This window comes from Triturus cristatus, chromosome 9, assembly GCF_964204655.1.
Source record: "Triturus cristatus chromosome 9, aTriCri1.1, whole genome shotgun sequence".
Classification (NCBI taxonomy): domain Eukaryota; kingdom Metazoa; phylum Chordata; class Amphibia; order Caudata; family Salamandridae; genus Triturus; species Triturus cristatus.
In genome coordinates this window covers 374,611,512-374,632,889 of record NC_140592.1, presented here as the reverse complement: position 1 = coordinate 374,632,889, position 21,378 = coordinate 374,611,512, and the positions used below count along the sequence as shown (strand labels likewise).

Sequence of the window (21,378 nt, the reverse complement as noted above, 5' to 3'; positions counted from 1 at the left end):
TGTATACATGAATTTAGTAATGTTGTATACAGGTGAGTTTTTTTTTTTTTTTTTGGTGCCTTTAAAGAAATGGACTTTGCCCGATGATATCATCTACATGCATTCCCACCTTCTTGCAGTGGTTGGTGCCCACCTTGACTTTTAGGACCAAGGGCCTGCCTGTCCAAGACTGGGGTGAGGGCTGCTCTGAATATCAAACAAGTCTTTCACCAACTGTGGTATATGGCTTTTCCGTTGCACCTCTTAAATCTTTCTTTGATCTCCTTGTTCCACACCTCTAGAAGATTTATAAGGATGATATATCCATGCAGCACTTACCACTATGAAAATCTTGGTGATCTGTGTTGAAGCTGTGTAAATGTAGTGGAGCATGTGTTTCTTGTTGACTCCTATCTTTAATAGATCTACCTTAGATTAACCCTGAAATCACCACAGTAGTAGTGTATCTTCATACAAAATGGCTTTTCATTCTATTAAGTGGACTTTTATGTTTGAAGTGTTAAAATGGGTGGGACTTTGTACATATTACCTGCTGTTGATCTCCCTCCTTCAAACATGCTTGCTGGCAAAGGCACTCACTGATGGATAATGTGGCACATAATCACGCTTGCTGGAAGTGATAGACAGGGATGCCCCCCCATCTCCTAGTCTTTTTGCCTTGTCAGTTGAGCCAGTGACTTTTCTAGTGTGTAAAGTGTTAGGACAATGGAATTCTTTTCACATTCCATAGTCCTCGTTAATTTGCACATATGACATCATACTCTATTCATCAACCATGAACTAATCTTAACTCCATTGTAAAATACATTTTGAGCTTTGAATCTTTCTCTTGGGTGAACATCAACTGGGTTGAATCTGATATATGTTTTCTCTGTCATCCATTTATGAATCAGTACACAGGATGTGAGCTTGCCCCTTTCTCAAGCCAATAGTGAGTTGCACTTGTAGACTTCAGCCTTTGATTTGGTGATTCTGATGCTAATGGAACTGCCAAGATTAGACACTAAGTGTTAATCTCTGCAACCTTTGACACACTTGATGACCCTAATCTGTTAAGACCGAGCAGAGTAGTGTGGGTTGTGGAGAGGTCTCTATTATAGTTAGAACATTCCTGTCCAGTCATTAGTAGTGAAGCAGAAGTTGGTAGAGATTGGTTGAATGAGGGGTTCTACAGGGCTCCAGTAATCTCTCTTCTTTAATATATAGGCCCAGCCACCACATCATTTACAAAGTAGCCAAGGGTTCATTTCCAAAACTACGCAGACACCCCATGGAGTACCATCTTTCCAAAGGTTATAATGAAGATGTGTTGACAATAGTGAAGGTGGACGAATGCGAGCGGTTAACATTAGATGCCTGTAAAGCAGAGTTTTTGCTCATTGATACAGATCATTGATTGAAAACTGTAGCACAGACCACTGTTTTCTTATGGGAGATCTCTGGAGTTGCAGTCAAGGATTACATGAAAACACCAGGAATTATATTTTTTTGATCCTATATTGGCGGTCACTGAAGTTGGCATCAGTTGCCAAATGCTTTTAGCATTAAATATAAGACATTAACCTGGACACACAAAACATTATTTGTGAAGGTTCTTGTGTATCTGAAGCAAAAATGTTCACGCTACTCTCTCAAAAGACTTAAGACCATGTGCAAAACATTTATTAGTACTAACTTATTGTTTTCAGCTGAAACCAGAGTAAAATTGTTCCTGGTCATCACAATGTCCCTGTGGAACTTTTTGCCAGGGAGTATTAAACTTCTCTTGTAGGCGTTTTCCATGATAGTCATAATCACTGAATAGTCCCTCCTATGTACAGGGACCCCAGAGCACTTATTCAATATGTATCTTCTTAAGTGTAGAATTTAGCATTTCTTCAGGAAGCCCTACAAAGACACTTAAGAAAGAGACAGATAATGCAGCTATAATGGCCAAATTCTTCATCATGAAGTTGAAAAAAAAGGCCAGCGTAGTGTATTTTGTGTACAATTTCAAGTTGTTTTTGCAAACAACATAAATCTCCCTCACAAACCCTTTTTCATGATCGAGGTGAAGGAGGAGGACAAGAGTAGCCTCATAGGCTGTCAGTATATGGTAAAAAAGAGAATTTGCCTTTAAGAACCCAGGGACCTCCAATATCCCATCATGCTCAGCAGGGGGCAGTTAACAAAAAAATGGGTGAAAGCAGAGCCTTCAGGCGCTCATATAGATTTACACAACAATATACAACACAATACCAGTATCCTGCTGTGCATTCAAGAAAAGAGAACAATCGCCCAAATCCTCCCAAAATTTCAATCCAAGATTGAATAAACAGTTAACAATTTCTGAAGCACACGCAAATGATATAAATTTGATAATACAATAGCATAAAAGAACAGAAAAATCTCTCGTTCTTGGGCTTGTCTAGTCTTTTTATTTTGCAAATTCTTCCACTCCCTTTCACCAACGCGTTTTGTCGCATATGGGTTGTAAACCCTACGACTTCCTCAGGGCTTCAAAGTAGTTTCCAAATGTTTTTATCAAAAGTTTCATCAGTATTCAAGGTAAAGGTTCCTTCCAAAGAGTAATTTCAAATTGTAAATAATAGATTCAATATGCGAGCCCGAAGGTTCCGCAGACTTTCCCACCAACTATTCCAATCAGGGTATGTATAAGCCGCTAACACCGAAACGGAACCAATTCTTCCGATTGTTACAACAGTTCCCTGCAGTACGGGGCAACCTGTGTGAGTTGTAGCCTCACGTCACACCGGATATGGTGGAGGCAGGTGGCAGTTACTTCAGTTCATTTTTCCAGCTTCTGCTGACAGGACTCTGGAGCATTGAGCTTGGCCACATTTTGGCTTTTCTCTTCAAAATTCTTAACTGAATTTTGGTGACCATCTTTTCACTTGACGTCTGTTGTCTCTCCCTGGATTTTTGTCTTTTTTCTGACAGAATTTAGAGGCATTTTGACAGAAAAATGCCATTTATTTGTCAAATGCCCGGCCTGCGCGAGAAATAAGGGCAAGACAAACCCTCCGGAGGTGTGTATACTCCGCGTCCCAGAAGATCATGTTCCTGAGTCTTAACAACACTGTAGGAACTTTTCATGACGCGCCCTGTGGGACAGAGCACATTCGCCTTCATGGTACAAAGGAGCGAAGACTACAGATGCTGTCTGAAAGTGGGACCTCAGGGTGAGGAGAGGTCACACCTCTACCAGGGCTCTATCTGTCTCTGGAGGGCATGCCAGGAAGAAAACAGCACAAAAACGCCATCGGTCCCGCTCGACGTAAGGAGCATCGACGTCTGGGAGAGGTACGGCATTGACCTGTTTGCTGTCTAGCCACGATTTGATGTTGAGCAAATGCCGCAGACCGGTGTATAGAGCAAGACTATCGACTTCGAACTACTCTGTCGACCCGCAGGCCTCGCTCGACTTCGAGGAGTACATAGTCTACAAGGCAATCAAGACTGTTGCCGTCGAGATCCAGGTCAATGTCGAGCAACCAGCGAAAATTGATGTCGAGGCACTCCAGTGTTGAGGTGCTGTCTGCGTTCACAGTCGACAAGCAGGTGGACACCTAGGTTCATCAAGAACTTTCTGCGGCTAGGCTACAGGAGGCAATAAAAAACAGAAGAAGCATCTACTCCTCCCTATATTTGGAGTACTCTAGAGCATATTCCCCATCTTCAGGGGTCCAACCATTTTCTTCACCACCAGTTTCATCTCCTCCTCCAGTTCCTGGTCACACTATCATTTTAAATGCCATATTCGCAGCTCAAGGCGCACTTCCACCTCTTGTAGGCACTCCCATCATAATCATTCACGTTTCTTGGTTGAGACATCATACGGACACGCCCGCCACTTCTACTGGATGTTATTCCCCAACACTTTCAGACTCTCCACCTCCAAGTATATCACTGGTGGATGATGTTATCACATTTCAAGAAGTCCTCGTAAGGGGAGAGAAAACCTAACATCCCTACATCGACTCCCAACACTGACATCAGTCATTTTTGAGATTCTACAACACAGGTAAGCATCAAGACCTTTGTTGCCTCTAGTACCAGCTCTCCTTGACCTCTTCCTGACACTAGCCACTGTTAAGATGGCACCATTCAGGCTTCAAAAGAAATACTGCCCTCCGGAGCAAGAGCCTGCTTTCCTCTGCACAGATCCTACATCAGATTCCGTGATTGTGGTAGAGTCAAAGAAACTACATGCCACTCCCCCCACTTCAACAGTACCTCCCGATAAGGAGAGTCGGAAGTTGGACTCTGTGGGCCATTAAGTGTGCGGTATGGCTGCAACCACCATTAAAGCAGTAAGCGCCACTGCCTTTCAAGGCAGATACGACAGGACACTGTGGAAATCCATGAATCAGTTTTCAGAACATCTCCCTAGAGAGAAAAGGGAAGACTTCATGGATATCCTGAATGCGGGATTAATGGTCTTAAATCAGGTTATTAGTGCTGCAGCAGACTCTTCCTTATTAGAAGCGCACGAGTACTGCCACAGCATCATTCTTAAAAGGCACTCTAGGCCTCGCCTAACATCTCTCAAGCCAGAATCACCGCAAAGAATATTAAATCTGCCATTCTCTGGTACCACTCTATTTGGAAGCCATGCCAATGATGAAATGGCATGGATGAAGACGGAAATGGACACCCTAAAGGCACTCGGCTTAGAGAGACCCAGGGAACAGAGAATCTTTCTGACCATACCAACACCGCTTCTGTTCCCAGAGGGTTCAAACCCCTCACAGGTATCTGGCTGCCAGCAAAGCAGTGCACAACAGCCCCAACGTTCCTACCAATCATAGCAATGAAGGCAGCCTAGAAGGAGAGCTACTCAGCAGCCTGCTCAAGGGGGCAAGCCCTTTCCGAGTCAAAACCCTTAATTATGACCCACCCACTCTGGTGGAAGGAAGCATCTGGCATTATCTGGTAGAGTGGCAAAACAGAACGCAAGATGCCTGGGTACTGAATGTTGTTCGCAATTGATATTGACTGAGGTTCACCAGTTCTCCACCGTCCATACCTCCAAAACCATCCAGTTTCCAACTCCAGCTCTTATGTGCGAATGTCAGCCTCATTTTTCAAAAGCTGGCGGTGGAACGAGTTCTTCACCAACAACGAGGTACAGGCATTTATTCCAGGTATGAATTCAGACCCATTCTCTACCTCAAAACAGTCAACAAGTGGATCAGGCGAGAAAAGTTTCAGATGCTGGCATTACACCAAAATTATCCTCAATTACACCAGGGGGGTTGGCTCTGTTCCATCAACCTTCAAGACACATACTTTCCTATACCAATCGCCAGAAAGCATTGAAAGATCTTGAGGTTCGTAGTGGGGCATGCCCATTATCAATACCAAGTACTTCCAATTGGCCTCACCTCAGCACCCAGGGCATTCTTCAAGTGCATGACCGAATTGGCTGCCCATCTCAGGAGGCCCAAGATATTTGTCTACCCATACCTAGACGATTGGCTAATTAAGGTGTCCATATCTCAGGAAGCTTAGCTGCATTACAATTGGACTTGCGATCTCCTAATAAGGTTATGCCTTCAGGTCAACCACAACATGTCGACCTCTGTCCCAGTTAACACTGTACACCATCTAGGAGCCTCCATCGACGCAAAAAGGGCAAAAGTGTGTCCTTTACAGGAGAGTGCTTTATCGATCCTTCAGTAGTGTCACGCTCATTAAAGCTTCTCATCCAACGGTGAGAACAGTATCCTCCCTCCTCGATTCGATGGCATCTCTCCCACACCGAATGCCTGTCTCCACATACAACCATTACAGCAATGTCTCAGGGATCAGTGGGACCAACTGACGGGCAATTGGAAAGATAGAATACAACTATCCCTTCATGCGAAGCTGTCCCTGAAATGGTGTTCTCCAACCAATCTCCTTCAAGGTACCCCTTTTCATCAGGAGATTCCTCCTCAAACCATAGTTACTGATGCCTCACTACTGGGATGGGAAGCCCACATGGATCGCCTCTAAATCCAGGGCAAATGGTCGCAGAGAGAATTGAGATACCAGATCAATCTCCTCGAGCTGCGCGTAGTCCATCTGATGCTGAAGGCATTTCATCCGTTGTTCAGATCCCACTCCCTGTGTTTGTTCAGACGGACAACACCACAAACTTGTACTACCTCCACAAGCAGGGAGGTACGAGGTCCAGACCCTTGTCACAAGAGGCCTAGACAATCTGGAAGTGGCTTCTAGCCACAGACTTTACAATCTGCAACCCCCCTTCCAAGGGGCCAGAATACTCTAGTAGACTCCATCAGCAGACTCCTGCAAGAATAAAACTAGTGGGTCTTAAACGATGATGTTGTCCAAAACCTCTTTTAATTGTGGGTAGCTCAGGCAGTCAGCTTGTTTGCCCCTGCAGAAAACAGCAAATGTCAAAGCTTCGCATCGCAGTACTTCCAGCCAGGGACTCTGGGGAATGCCCTATGGATCAACCAGTCTGGCAAATTTCTCTACTGTTTTCCACTGATTGCCCATGAACCCAGCAGTCTTCATCAAGTTGTCCCAGTCCACAACCAAGATGATCCTCATATCTCCGGAGTGGCCTGGTCAATGGTGGGTCACAGACTTCCTTCACAGGTCTTTCCTTCCTTCCACATCTAAAGCTTCCATGCAGACCAGACCTACTGATGAAATTCGGAGGCCAGATCATACACCTCAATCTCTCCTCTTTGAATATGGCAGTATGGATATTTGAATCTGCTGCAGGACTGCATGGAGATCCTCAAAGAAGCTAAGTGGTCTTCCACATATGCCTTCAAATGGAAGAGATTTTGCATATGGTGTTCATCTAAGAACAAGAACCCCATCACTTGCCAGGAAAATGTAATTTTTCAATACTTACTCTGTTCAGCAAAATCTGGCTTGCAATTATTTTCTAAAAAGGTTTACCTGGCAGCTCTTACTGCCTACAGAAAATTTCCTTCACAACCTTTTTTTTCAGAATCCCTGTCATCAAGAATTTCCTAGAGTGTTTGAAGAAGGGTTTTCCTCCCAGTCAGGCTCCCTTTCATGGGAGCTTAATGTAGTCCTTTCAAGCCTTATGCAGGACCCCTTCGAGCCCATACACAAGGCATCTCTCCAACACTTGTCTTGGAAAATCGCTTTCCTTGTGGCTCAGGGTTAGCGAGATCCAAGCATTCTGCTCTCATGAACCATACACTGTATTTCATTCTACCAAAGTGGTTATGAGACTCACCAAACCTCTTCCCTAAGGTTGTTTCGCGCTTCCATGTCCACTAGAAAAACCTCATTACCAACATTGTTTCAGAATCCCTCTACTCCAGTGGAAAGAATTCTCAATTTCCTGAATCTGAAAACCGTCTAGACAAGACACGAGCCATCTGCAAATTGGACCAATTGTTTATCAAGTCAGGTCCGTACAGGGATAGCCATCTCCAAGCAATCCATTTCACGATTGACAGTTTCATGCATCTTGTTGTGCTCTGAAAAGGCTAACTAAACACTCTCAGCTAAACCTAAAGCACACTCTACCAGGGTGAAAAGTGGCTACAGCCTCATTACTGCTCAATATCCCTAATCCGGAAATTTTCAAATCAACTACCTGGAAGTTAGTTCATACATTCACCAAGCCCTACTGCCCAGACTCTGACGTTCGAGCAGATGCTCAAGTAGGGCTGGCTTCCCCTCAAACATATTTGCTTAAATTTTCTTGTTGATTCTCTGTCCTACACCTCACTGTCTGAGGATGGACTTGCTACTCTGTTCAGTGATTATGACTATACATGGAAATCGCCTACGAGAGAAGGAATAGTTTCTTACCTGTAACTCCTGTTCTCTCGTGGGGGAATTTCCATGATAGTCATAGGCAAACCTCAATCCTCCTCGGTGGAGGGGACAGAGGTATTCATACGTTATACATCTGTCCAAACATCGCCTTCAGAAAGAAGTGAAGTAACAGCCGCCTGCTGCGCATTAGGGGATACCGGTGGTCCCTGGTTTCTTAAAGGCAGTCTTTTTCTTTTTAGCCATATAATGACGCTACTCTGTCCTCCATTTCTATCATAAAAAGGGATTTGTGAGGGAGATTTATGTGGTTTGAAAAACATATTGAAATTGTACACAAAAATATTGTGCTGGCCCTTTTTTTCAACTTCATGAGGAAGAATTCAGCCATTATAGCCTGTGTATAGGCTGCATTTTCTGTCTCTTAAGTGTCTTTGCATGGCTTCCTGAAGAAAGACAAAGTCCTACTCTTAAGATATATATTGAAGTGCTCCGTGGTCCCCGCACGCATGTGGGATTATTTAGGGATTATGACTATCTTGGAAATTCCCCCACGAGAGAACAGAAGTTACTGGTAAGAAACTATTCCTTTTTCAACAACCCTTTCCTATTAGAAAGGCAATTAGTAACTACTTATTTAAGAAAATCTTGTTGCTGAGACATCAGTGTCTACCACTTGGTTTTGATGCTATATATTGATGATTCTTTTTTTATTCCTTTAACTAAAAGAGAGGAAGTGAAATTGAGTGGGGGTTAATTTGATGCAGAAAGAGAAATCGAGCTGTTAACTCAACTGACATCAAACTAGCCCTTCATCAAAAATTCCAGCACTCAAGCCCACTATTAGAAATGATACTGAGAATTACAGGCAGGGGAGCCCCTTCCTCAAAGTTGTCTGTCTACTCTTTGTAATCCCATGAGCCTTTTCCTATTTCTAATGACATCATGTCACCTAGTTTATGGCCATCTGCGACTTGCTTTACCTCCGCTATGACATCAGCCTTTCCAAGGCTAAGATCCTACGCTAATCCTGGCACCATTGCCTCTGTTGATGCTTCTGTCTTCGTCAGCATACATTCCAACATCAAAACCATCATAATCTGCATTGATGTTACGGAAAAAGACAATGAGGTGAAAGATGAAAATATAGACAGTGAAATAAGAAATGTACCTCCAAGAAAAGGCAGCTAGGCCCAAAGACCTAGAATTGCAGCCTTTGTCAGAGAAAGAGACAAATAAGTTGTCCCAAACAAAGACAGGCCACCCTGAAGATCAAGGATATCAGTGGAATATAGTATGCTACTGAAGCAGGTACTAGGTAAATGCAAAGATTAAACTCCTAGCACTTAAGAGACTGAGCCTGCCAATTGTGGATGCTAATCGTTCGAGGCAGTGCCAAAACAACCCCTCCAAAGAAGGCTATGTTGAGCATGAGTATGAAAAATAAATACCCTTACCGGACTATGACATGGGTGTGAAAGGTTACTATAAGAGTTTGTCCTCTCTGGGACCTCACACAAGAGATGACACTGCTACAGGCTAAAATGTTAATCTGCTCCGATGTAATGAGAATTTGTTGTGCTCTGATTGCAAAAAAAGATAAGTTATGGATGCTGCCATCTCAGTTCTACCGCTTTGTCTTTGGTAACATAATAAACAGGAGAGCTGCTGATTAGTGGTTGGTAATCATCCCTTGCCAAAGTGCTAGGTTGTGATAGGATGTAAGTCTTATGTTTTGAGTCTGCGTGGGCAGCCATTTGAATACTTGATAGTGAGTATAATATCAATCAAAGCATTTGCAATTATTGGAGTTGGTGCTTTGTGGCGTCACTCAATAAGTCATCACACGAGAAGTGTTTCAATTACCAACAGTCCAGCAAAGGTCCCTTAATGTTTCTGAAGCGTCTTTTCAGTCTTTGATAATTCATGCGGCCTCAGCAATAGGGAGGAATACGAAGGTGGAGTAGAATTCTGCAGTTGAGGGATTGGGTTCTTCAAAAAACAAAAATGTTGAAGCTGTAGGAGAGTAGGGTCTGCTTTCTATGTTCACCCCCACTTTTTGCTTTTGCTTTACTGGTTTTCGACTTAGATGTGGCTGTGGGCCTGCTAATCAGACCCACAGCCCTGCTGTTCTCTCTCTAAATTAATACTATGTACTTTAGGTGCATAACCCATTTGGATAGGATCACCTTATTGGCCCCTGTACAGTGTACCCTAGGTACCCAGGGCATAGGTGTACCCTAGGCCTACCAGGGGCTGCAGCATGTATTATGCCACCCCTGGCCTGGCCTTCCATTTTGACACAACTGGCTGATCACTCAGCTGGGGCAAGGTCGTGTAATCACCCCTTGCTTAGGTGTAGTATTCCTATACCTAACTTACATATAGACACATGTGTACCTATCAGTCACTCCTATGGCAGGCCTTGACAATCCTGGAGGCAGAGTGCTTGGTAACATGTGAGATGGTGCTCTAGCATGAGCTGAGCCTGTCTGCAGCTTTCGGAACCTTGCCCTTATAGCTGTTCTATGATATAGCCTACCATATACTCTTAAAGTGCCTTATAATCTTAGACGATTATGGTAACTATGGTTTGGCTTTATCAAAACATGTCGTGTAAGGTGTCTAACACTAGGGAATAATACCCCCATGCCATTTCTGGACATGAGAATATTATTCCCCCCTTCTAGAGGGAAAGACATGTTAAAATCATACTTCAACTGTTAGCCTCTGACCAAAGCCTCAGCATCACAAAATGGATGCTGCTGCCACGACACAAGTCTGACCTCCTGCAGCTGGGAGTGATCCCAGCCAGGGAGGCCTGGACAATAGGTTTCCTGCTTGGGGAGGTGCTAGCACCTCTCCAGACAGCCTTTAGTGTATTGGGGCAGGGTGGGCTGAAAGGAAAGAGACATGCCTGGGGCACACAAGGTGTTCCTTGCATAGTCCAGTTCAAACCGGCGCTGGGGCACTCCAGCCCCAGCTCTGGCGCGAAACTGGACAAAGGGAAGTGGGTGTAACCACCCCCTCCCAGGTCCCACCCCTAAGGCGTGACCTAGCAGGTATCCCAGCCCCCCAGATTAGTATAAGAGTGGGAGTTGGGCCTCAAGACTTTAGATTATCCTGAACCTGCAAAACTGAACAGAAACTCTGGACCTTCGACATTCGACGAAAGAAGAAGACTGAAGAATCTCCCTTGTAGCCAAGGAGTGGCTACCCTGTGCAAACAGGCACCATCAAGAGACTACCCTTTGCTTTGTGAACGTTCTACGAGGAACCGACTGCAGAGCCCGACCAGAGCCTTGATTTCCAGACTTCTCCGACCCTCATCCACATCTGCAGCAGAGCTGAGATCCGTGGAGGCGACGAGCGACGTGGGACCGGCTACCTGGGAAAAGTGGCTAGTAACTTACAGCGCAGCTTCTGAGGTACCCTCGAAGTTGTGCACCGGGGATTGAGAAGCCCCAACCCCAAGCACCATCTGCACCGAAGACCAGCCCCCCACACTCCACGAGTCCTGCGTGGGGCCCTTCAGCATTTTCCTGCTTGCCACGTCTGTCCGGTTGCTTGCCCGCTGGCTAGTGGCCTTTGTGACGACGCACCCTGAACTCTTCTGAGCTGGTTTGGCTCCTCCAGACTGGCTCCCGCTTCTCTGCAAAGAAGAAGCACCCCAGACCTTCCTGGTCTGCACCAGAAGCAAGTCCTTTGTTCTTCGTGGGTTCCGCTTGCCAAGGCTTGGTGAGTCCTAGTCCAACTTCGACGCCGCCGACAGCAAGAGCCTTCGTGGGACAGCTCGCCTCCTGGTCCTGGTCGTCCTCGACGCTTCCTGGTCCTCCTGGCTGCAGCGACAAGCTTCACCTTCACCTGCAACTCTTCACGACATCGCCTGGTTCCTTCCTGGTTCCACGTGGTCACTGGCTAGTGACCTTGACTCTGTCCCTTCTGCTTGCAGGTTTCTTCTCGTCTTGATCCCAGCCTTGGGATCCACCGGACACTCTTCACTGACTGCCTGTCAGCATCTTTCTTCAGGCATCCATAGGAGTCGACGACGAAAACGACGCATCTTCACCCTGTGGGCTAGGTAACTTGGGTACTCCGGTGCTCATCAGGATAGTGACTATCCTAGTGTCTAGTTTTCAAGTCTCAACTTCCTAGCTACTCCGGAAGTGTCCTAAATCTACCGTTTTCTAAACTGTACTATTGCTATTGACTTTTACGCATTACGCGTGAGTGTTTCCACTCTGCACACGAATCCCGTGGGCCTCCCACTTCCTAACTAACGCTAGTGTAGTGTAGCCCCAGCGATTCCCTAGGCCTAGGCCTATTCTATTTCCGTGACAGTGGTTCTTATACCACTTATTTAGTATATGGTTTGCGTGGCCCCTAGGGCCTAACTGTATTACTTACCTGTGTGACTTACTGTATGCATTAATAAGACTGTGTTGTACTTGCCTCTAATCTCATAAAGAGTGCTGAGGGTTTGCTTAGAATAAATACACTTTATTTTATATATATATCTGTTGTGGTGTCCTTTCATTTGGTATTCAAGGGATTATATATGGTATCACAGCTGGCTTCACATGCCATTCAGAGTTTAGCCTAAGACTGCTCTTGTCCATGCTACCACTAGGATAGCTGGTCTATAAGGTTGACTTTACAACCAATCACCATAAGGGTATTTGGACTGATATAAGGTGTACACTATAACTAGTGACATCATACATCAGGCCAACTTACCACATTGGTGGCAGCGGTGGGATCTGAGCTTGCTGTTGTAATACCATTGTAATCTTGAGATACTAAATTGAAAGATCACACAGATATTGTCTAGGTACATATAACATAGTTTATAATACTTAAGTCCTACTGGACTTAGTAGTTGTAGGTTGAAGGGAGTAACACACCCTGACTACAACTACTAGAGAGGTTTAGTAGAAACAACTAGTGTAGGTAGGTGCACACACCACACCCTCACTAGATCATGCCTCTGGGAGGAGATCAAGTAGATGCTCTCTCAGGAGGGTCAGGTCTGCAGAAGACCCCCTCTAGGTATGATACCTTAACATTCCAGGAGATGAGACAATTGTGTACCTCCAGAGGAATAAAACAGGGTGCAAACCCTACCCTCCTTCAGTTAAGACAACTCCTAGAGGAGTATGATGCTCAGAGGGCATCTCAGGCAGGTGCCCTAGGCTACCCACCACAGAGGAGTCAGATGGGGCTTCAGATGGGGAGGTAGACAGCCAGAGCCAAGTAAGGAGACTTAGCCAGGCTAACTTAAGTTTACATGGGAGTTTGCATGGGGTCCCCCCATACAGACCCACAAGTAGGCATTCACAGAGAAGCAGGAGGGACAGATCCCCTTCAAGGGAATCCATCCACTCCCATGTCTCTAGCATCTCTAATGCTTCCTCTCACAGGGGAATGACTTCACCTGAGAGAAAGGAGCATGCAGCCAGAATGAGGGAGGCTAATCTGAGGATTCAGAGGGAAGAACTTGCCCTTGCCAAAGAGAAGCTTGCTCTGGCTAGAGAGCAAAAGTTAAGTGGGTTAGAACCCACTGGTGGCAGCAACATTTCTAGAGATAGAGACAGGCACTATGACAATAGAAACCTGAGCAAGATTGTCCCTCCCTACAAGTGTGGGGATGACATCCACAAATGGATAACTGCTTTGGAGAGAGCTTGCAAAGTACAGCAGGTACCCCAAAGTCAGTGGGCAGCTATCTTGTGGCTCTCCTTCTCTGAGAAAGGAAGAGACAAGCTCCTCACAGTTAGTGATGAGGATGCAGATAATTACACTGTCCTGAAGAGTGCTCTGATTGATGGGTTTGGCCTAACCACTGAACAATACAGGTTGTTGTTCAGGGATACCCAGAAGACACAGACTCAGGACTGGACTGACTTTGTAGATTGTGCCACTAAGGCTCTGGAAGGCTGGCTAATGGGAAGTAAGGTTAAGGACTATACAGGATTGTATAATTTGATCATGAGAGAACAAATACTTAACAACTGTCAAAACCAGCTATTGCATCAACACCTGATTGATTCTGATCTGACTTCTCCCCAAGAATTGGGAAAGAAGGCAGATAGATGGGTCAGGACTAGAGTTAAGCAGAAAAACCAGAACCAGGGCGGTGATCAGAAAAAGGCAGACCAGAAGGGTAATGAGCAGAAACAAAAAGACCAGAAGTCTTCACCAGGCCCCCAAAAGGCTCAGGGGGAGGGTGGTTCCAAAAAGGATAAGAAGAAAGATGGCCAAAAGAAACCATGGTGCAACTATTGTAAGTCCAACTCACATTGGTTTAGTGAGTGCACCAAAAAGGATAAGCCCCCAGCCACCATTGCCCCTAAGGCAACTGTACCCCCTAGTTCAGCTGTAAGTGGTGGTTCCCAGCAAAAGGGTGTAGTAGGGTTAACCCTGGGAACTGAGGATTCTGGCCTAGTCAGAGTACCTACTCAGGCTGTCCTGATCTGTGATGGGGACTTAGCTTTGTCCTCTACTGTAGGCCCCAGTAACCTGGGCAAGTACAGACAGACACCTTTTATCAACCAAAGAATGGCTCAGGCCTACAGGGACACTGGAGCTAGTGTCACAATGGTGACACCTGCTTTTGTGGACCCTGGACAGATCATACTAGGTGAGAATTACCTAGTGACCAACGCTAGCAATGCCACTACCTCCCATAGTGTGGCTATTGTTAACTTCTCCTGGGGAGGGGTAACTGGCCTCAAGAAAGTTGTTGTTAGTTCAGACCTTCCTGTAGAGTGTTTACTGGGCAATGATCTTGAAACTTCAGTTTGGTCTGAAGTGGAGTATAGGACCCATGCAGAAATGCTGGGGATAGATGCACATGTCCTTGCTGTGACCAGGTCACAGGCCAAAAGGTGCAACACTGAACAAGTGCTGGATCCTGAAACTATGGACCAGTCACAATCCAAGAGAAAGCGCAGTAGGGTTAAGGCTGTGCCTTCCCCCCTGCCTCAGGTGGTGGATCAGCCCTCCCAGGAGGATGATTCTGAGAGCCCTGAAGGAACTGTCCTAGAAGAACTTGAACCTGATCAGGTTGAGTTTCTTGGGACAGGGGGACCTTCCAGGGCAGATCTGAGGCAGGCTCAATTAGACTGCCCCTCTCTTGAACCCCTCAGACAGCTGGCTGCTGCTGAGGCTGCAGGGAATGCTCAAGGTACCCATAGAGTGTATTGGGATGAAGGGCTACTGTACTCAGAGGCTAGAGACCCCAAGCCTGGTGCATCCAGGAGGTTGGTCATACCACTGAAGTTCAGAGGCTTCCTTCTAACCTTGGCCCATGATATTCCCCTTGCAGGACATTTAGGCCAGAACAAGACTTGGGACAGGCTTGTCCCTCACTTTCACTGGCCCCATATGTCAGAAGATACTAAGGAGTTTTGTCGCTCCTGTGTCACCTGCCAAGCCAGTGGCAAATCAGGTGGCACCACGAAGGCCCCCCTCATACCACTACCTGTGGTGGGGGTCCCCTTTGAAAGAGTGGGCATAGATATTGTAGGACCAATGGACCCACAAACAGCATCTGGGCACAGATTCATACTGGTGATAGTGGACCATGCCACCAGGTACCCAGAAGCAATTCCCCTGAGGACCACAACAGCTCCTGTTGTGGCAAGGGCCCTGCTTGGAGTATTCTCCAGAGTGGGCTTTCCAAAGGAGGTCATTTCTGACAGAGGTGCCAACTTTATGTCAGGATACTTGACTGCAATGTGGAAGGAGTGTGGTGTTAACTATAAGTTCACCACACCCTATCACCCACAGTGCAATGGGCTTGTTGAGAGATTCAACAAGACCCTAAAGGGAATGATAAAAGGATTACCAGATAAGCTTAGGCGAAGATGGGACATCCTTTTACCCTGCCTTCTGTTTGCTTACAGAGAGGTCCCACAAAAGGGGGTTGGCTACAGCCCTTTTGAGCTTTTGTTTGGGCATCCTGTAAGAGGACCCCTGTGTTTGGTGAAGGAAGGATGGGAGAGACCTCTCAGACAACCCAAACTAGACATAGTGGATTATGTACTTGGTCTCCGCTCCAGGATGGCAGAGTATATGAAGAAGGCTTCTAAAAACCTTGAGGCAAGCCAAGAACTCCAAAAAGCTTGGCATGACCAAAAGGCTGTACTGACTGTTTACCAGCCAGGACAGAAAGTGTGGGTGTTGGAGCCAGTGGCCCCAGCAGCACTCCAAGACAAATGGTCTGGACCCCACACTATTGTTGAGAAAAAGGGAGAAGTCACCTACTTGGTGGACCTTGGGACTCCCAGAAGCCCCCACAGAGTGCTTCATGTCAACAGATTGAAGGCATATGTTGACAGGGCAGACATGGGGCTACTCATGGCTACAGATGAGGGGCAGGAGGAAGAGAGTGACCCTCTCCCAGACCTGTTGACTCAGAACCCTGATGATGGCTCAGTTGATGGTGTGGTCTTTTCTGACAGCCTCACTGTCCATCAGCAACAGGACTGCAGACAGGTTCTGCAATCCTACAGACATATGTTCTCTCTGACCCCAAGTCAGACAAACTGGTGCACCCATGAGGTGGACACTGGTGACAGTCTGCCTGTGAAGAGTAAAATCTACAGGCAACCTGACCATGTCAGGGACTGCATAAAAGTTGAGGTACAAAAGATGTTGGAGCTGGGAGTCATTGAACCTTCAGAGAGCCCTTGGGCTAGTCCTGTAGTCCTTGTGCCAAAACCTCACACCCAAGATGGTAAGAGAGAGATGAGGTTTTGCGTGGATTACAGAGGTCTCAATGCTGTCACTAGGACAGATGCCCACCCAATACCTAGGGCAGATGAGCTCATTGACAGACTGGCAGCTGCTAAGTTTTTGAGCACATTTGACCTAACAGCAGGCTACTGGCAAATCAGACTAGCTGAGAGTGCAAAGGCCAAAACTGCTTTCTCGACCCCAGGAGGACATTATCAATTTGTGGTAATGCCCTTTGGTTTGAAGAATGCACCTGCCACTTTCCAAAGGCTGGTGAATCAAGTCCTTACTGGGTTGGATGATTATTGTGCAGCTTATCTTGATGATATTGCTGTCTTTAGCTCCACCTGGGAGGATCACCTGGTCCACCTGAGGAATGTTTTAGAGGCCCTGCAAAAGGCAGGCCTCACTATCAAGGCCACTAAGTGCCAGATAGGGCAGAGCAAGGTTGTATACCTGGGCCACCTAGTTGGTGGGGGTCAGGTTCAACCACTGGAGAGCAAGATCCAGACCATAAAGGACTGGGCTCCTCCAACTACCCAGACTCAGGTCAGAGCTTTCTTGGGCCTGACTGGGTACTACAGAAAGTTTGTTAAGAACTATGGGTCCATAGTGACACCACTTAATGACTTGACCTCCAAGAAGATGCCAAAGAAAGTTCAGTGGACAGTAAGCTGTCAAAAAGCATTTGATGACCTGAAGCAGGCCATGTGCAGTGCACCTATTCTGAAAAGTCCAGACTACTCCAAAGAGTTCATTGTCCAGACAGATGCTTCTGAGTTAGGTGTGGGAGCTGTTCTTTCACAACTGAATGTAGATGGTCAAGACCAGCCCATTGCTTTTATAAGTAGAAGGCTGACCCCTAGAGAGAAACGTTGGTCAGCTATTGAGAGGGAGGCCTTTGCTGTGGTTTGGGCCCTGAAGAAGCTGAGGCCATACTTGTTTGGCACTCACTTCAAGATTCAGACAGACCATAAGCCCCTCTTGTGGCTAAATCAGATGAAGGGTGAAAATCCCAAACTTCTTAGGTGGTCCATTTCCCTACAGGGGATGGACTTCACAATGGAAAATAGACCTGGGACTGACCATGCCAATGCAGATGGACTCTCCAGATATTTCCACTTAGAACATGAAGACTCAACTGGTCAAGGTTAGTTTAATGTCCCTAAGTTTGGGGGGGGGGGGTTGTGTAGGAGAGTAGGGTCTGCTTTCTATGTTCACCCCCACTTTTTGCTTTTGCTTTACTGGTTTTCGACTTAGATGTGGCTGTGGGCCTGCTAATCAGACCCACAGCCCTGCTGTTCTCTCTCTAAATTAATACTATGTACTTTAGGTGCATAACCCATTTGGATAGGATCACCTTATTGGCCCCTGTACAGTGTACCCTAGGTACCCAGGGCATAGGTGTACCCTAGGCCTACCAGGGGCTGCAGCATGTATTATGCCACCCCTGGCCTGGCCTTCCATTTTGACACAACTGGCTGATCACTCAGCTGGGGCAAGGTCGTGTAATCACCCCTTGCTTAGGTGTAGTATTCCTATACCTAACTTACATATAGACACATGTGTACCTATCAGTCACTCCTATGGCAGGCCTTGACAATCCTGGAGGCAAAGTGCTTGGTAACATGTGAGATGGTGCTCTAGCATGAGCTGAGCCTGTCTGCAGCTTTCGGAACCTTGTCCTTATAGCTGTTCTATGATATAGCCTACCATATACTCTTAAAGTGCCTTATAATCTTAGACGATTATGGTAACTATGGTTTGGCTTTATCAAAACATGTCGTGTAAGGTGTCTAACACTAGGGAATAATACCCCCATGCCATTTCTGGACATGAGAATATTATTCCCCCCTTCTAGAGGGAAAGACATGTTAAAATCATACTTCAACTGTTAGCCTCTGACCAAAGCCTCAGCATCACAAAATGGATGCTGCTGCCACGACACAAGTCTGACCTCCTGCAGCTGGGAGTGATCCCAGCCAGGGAGGCCTGGACAATAGGTTTCCTGCTTGGGGAGGTGCTAGCACCTCTCCAGACAGCCTTTAGTGTATTGGGGCAGGGTGGGCTGAAAGGAATGAGACATGCCTGGGGCACACAAGGTGTTCCTTGCATAGTCCAGTTCAAACCGGCGCTGGGGCACTCCAGCCCCAGCTCTGGCGCGAAACTGGACAAAGGGAAGTGGGTGTAACCACCCCCTCCCAGGTCCCACCCCTAAGGCGTGACCTAGCAGGTATCCCAGCCCCCCAGATTAGTATAAGAGTGGGAGTTGGGCCTCAAGACTTTAGATTATCCTGAACCTGCAAAACTGAACAGAAACTCTGGACCTTCGACATTCGACGAAAGAAGAAGACTGAAGAATCTCCCTTGTAGCCAAGGAGTGGCTACCCTGTGCAAACAGGCACCATCAAGAGACTACCCTTTGCTTTGTGAACGTTCTACGAGGAACCGACTGCAGAGCCCGACCAGAGCCTTGATTTCCAGACTTCTCCGACCCTCATCCACATCTGCAGCAGAGCTGAGATCCGTGGAGGCGACGAGCGACGTGGGACCGGCTACCTGGGAAAAGTGGCTAGTAACTTACAGCGCAGCTTCTGAGGTACCCTCGAAGTTGTGCACCGGGGATTGAGAAGCCCCAACCCCAAGCACCATCTGCACCGAAGACCAGCCCCCCACACTCCACGAGTCCTGCGTGGGGCCCTTCAGCATTTTCCTGCTTGCCGCGTCTGTCCGGTTGCTTGCCCGCTGGCTAGTGGCCTTTGTGACGACGCACCCTGAACTCTTCTGCGCTGGTTTGGCTCCTCCAGACTGGCTCCCGCTTCTCTGCAAAGAAGAAGCACCCCAGACCTTCCTGGTCTGCACCAGAAGCAAGTCCTTTGTTCTTCGTGGGTTCCGCTTGCCAAGGCTTGGTGAGTCCTAGTCCAACTTCGACGCCGCCGACAGCAAGAGCCTTCGTGGGACAGCTCGCCTCCTGGTCCTGGTCGTCCTCGACGCTTCCTGGTCCTCCTGGCTGCAGCGACAAGCTTCACCTTCACCTGCAACTCTTCACGACATCGCCTGGTTCCTTCCTGGTTCCACGTGGTCACTGGCTAGTGACCTTGACTCTGTCCCTTCTGCTTGCAGGTTTCTTCTCTTCTTGATCCCAGCCTTGGGATCCACCGGACACTCTTCACTGACTGCCTGTCAGCATCTTTCTTCAGGCATCCATAGGAGTCGACGACGAAAACGACGCATCTTCACCCCTATGCACCCGCAGCCTGTGGGCTAGGTAACTTGGGTACTCCGGTGCTCATCAGGATAGTGACTATCCTAGTGTCTAGTTTTCAAGTCTCAACTTCCTAGCTACTCCGGAAGTGTCCTAAATCTACCGTTTTCTAAACTGTACTATTGCTATTGACTTTTACGCATTACGCGTGAGTGTTTCCACTCTGCACACGAATCCCGTGGGCCTCCCACTTCCTAACTAACGCTAGTGTAGTGTAGCCCCAGCGATTCCCTAGGCCAGGCCTATTCTATTTCCGTGACAGTGGTTCTTATACCACTTATTTAGTATATGGTTTGCGTGGCCCCTAGGGCCTAACTGTATTACTTACCTGTGTGACTTACTGTATGCATTAATAAGACTGTGTTGTACTTACCTCTAATCTCATAAAGAGTGCTGAGGGTTTGCTTAGAATAAATACACTTTATTTTATATACATATCTGTTGTGGTGTCCTTTCATTTGGTATTCAAGGGATTATATATGGTATCACAGCTGGCTTCACATGCCATTCAGAGTTTAGCCTAAGACTGCTCTTGTCCATGCTACCACTAGGATAGCTGGTCTATAAGGTTGACTTTACAACCAATCACCATAAGGGTATTTGGACTGATATAAGGTGTACACTATAACTAGTGACATCATACATCAGGCCAACTTACCACAGCAGCTGCCCCAGATACCCTTTTCAGATTACGTAACAAGGAAATTTCAGATCTGTAACAAAAAATAAAGTTTGCAAAAATCTGAAATTCTCCTTAGTTTCTATCAATTTCCATCCTTGCCTACCAAAAATTGTCCAATGCACAACAGGCACTTTACCAAATGTGTGATCTTTCCTGTATGTCCTTTAGGTTAAAATAGATTTTTTTCGTTATAAATATTTAGAATTGGAGAAGAAATAAACCACAGTGACCTTATGAAAGTTAAGAGTTGGCCGTTGGATAGAAATGTATTGACAATGGGTTAAAACAATTGAGTTTATCTTAAACTAATTTGTACTATGCGTTTTTTTTAAATGCATAAAAAGCAATAATCCTTCAACCTAATTCACTTAATTCATATCCTGTCTTCTTAAGCATTATTTCCGTATTGAATGTTTTTCTTTCAAAGTAGCCTAAGGTAAGTCGTTTGCATCAACAAAGACACCCCTGTTCAATGCAGGTCACTTTGCAAAATGTCATTTTTCAATGTACAACAATGAATTGCACTTCGAAAAATCTTATTGCTGTCCAAGTTTCACATCAGACCTTGGAAGATACAAGGGTAAGGTGCAGCAAAAGGATCTTCCTCATCTTGAGAATCCTGTAGAAACACATCTGTCTTGCAACTGGAGAGAAAGATGTATTAGAAGTTAGGGCAATACATTTAACTGTGATCTGCAAAAGTCCATGTATTTCAGAAATATATCGAATTATTTTTGTAGGTGTGTGTGTGCCAAAAACGTGTCTATAAATGCATTTCTCAAATATGCGTAATAGTTTTGTAGAGGGTATTTATGCCATAAAACGTGCCTGTAATCGACGAATGTCAGAATCACTAAGCGGTGAGCCATTGCGTCATATCGGAGGTTTTTAGAATTAAGGGGACTTTTGAAAA

General features: G+C 46.1%; 1 protein-coding gene across 5 annotated transcripts in view; it reads left to right on the top strand.

Moving 5' to 3' along the window:
• Positions 1-21,378, top strand: part of LOC146797977 (adenosine deaminase domain-containing protein 2-like) — a 427,814-nt gene that overhangs the window by 139,573 nt on the left and 266,863 nt on the right. The gene's annotated exons all lie outside the window — the stretch shown is intronic.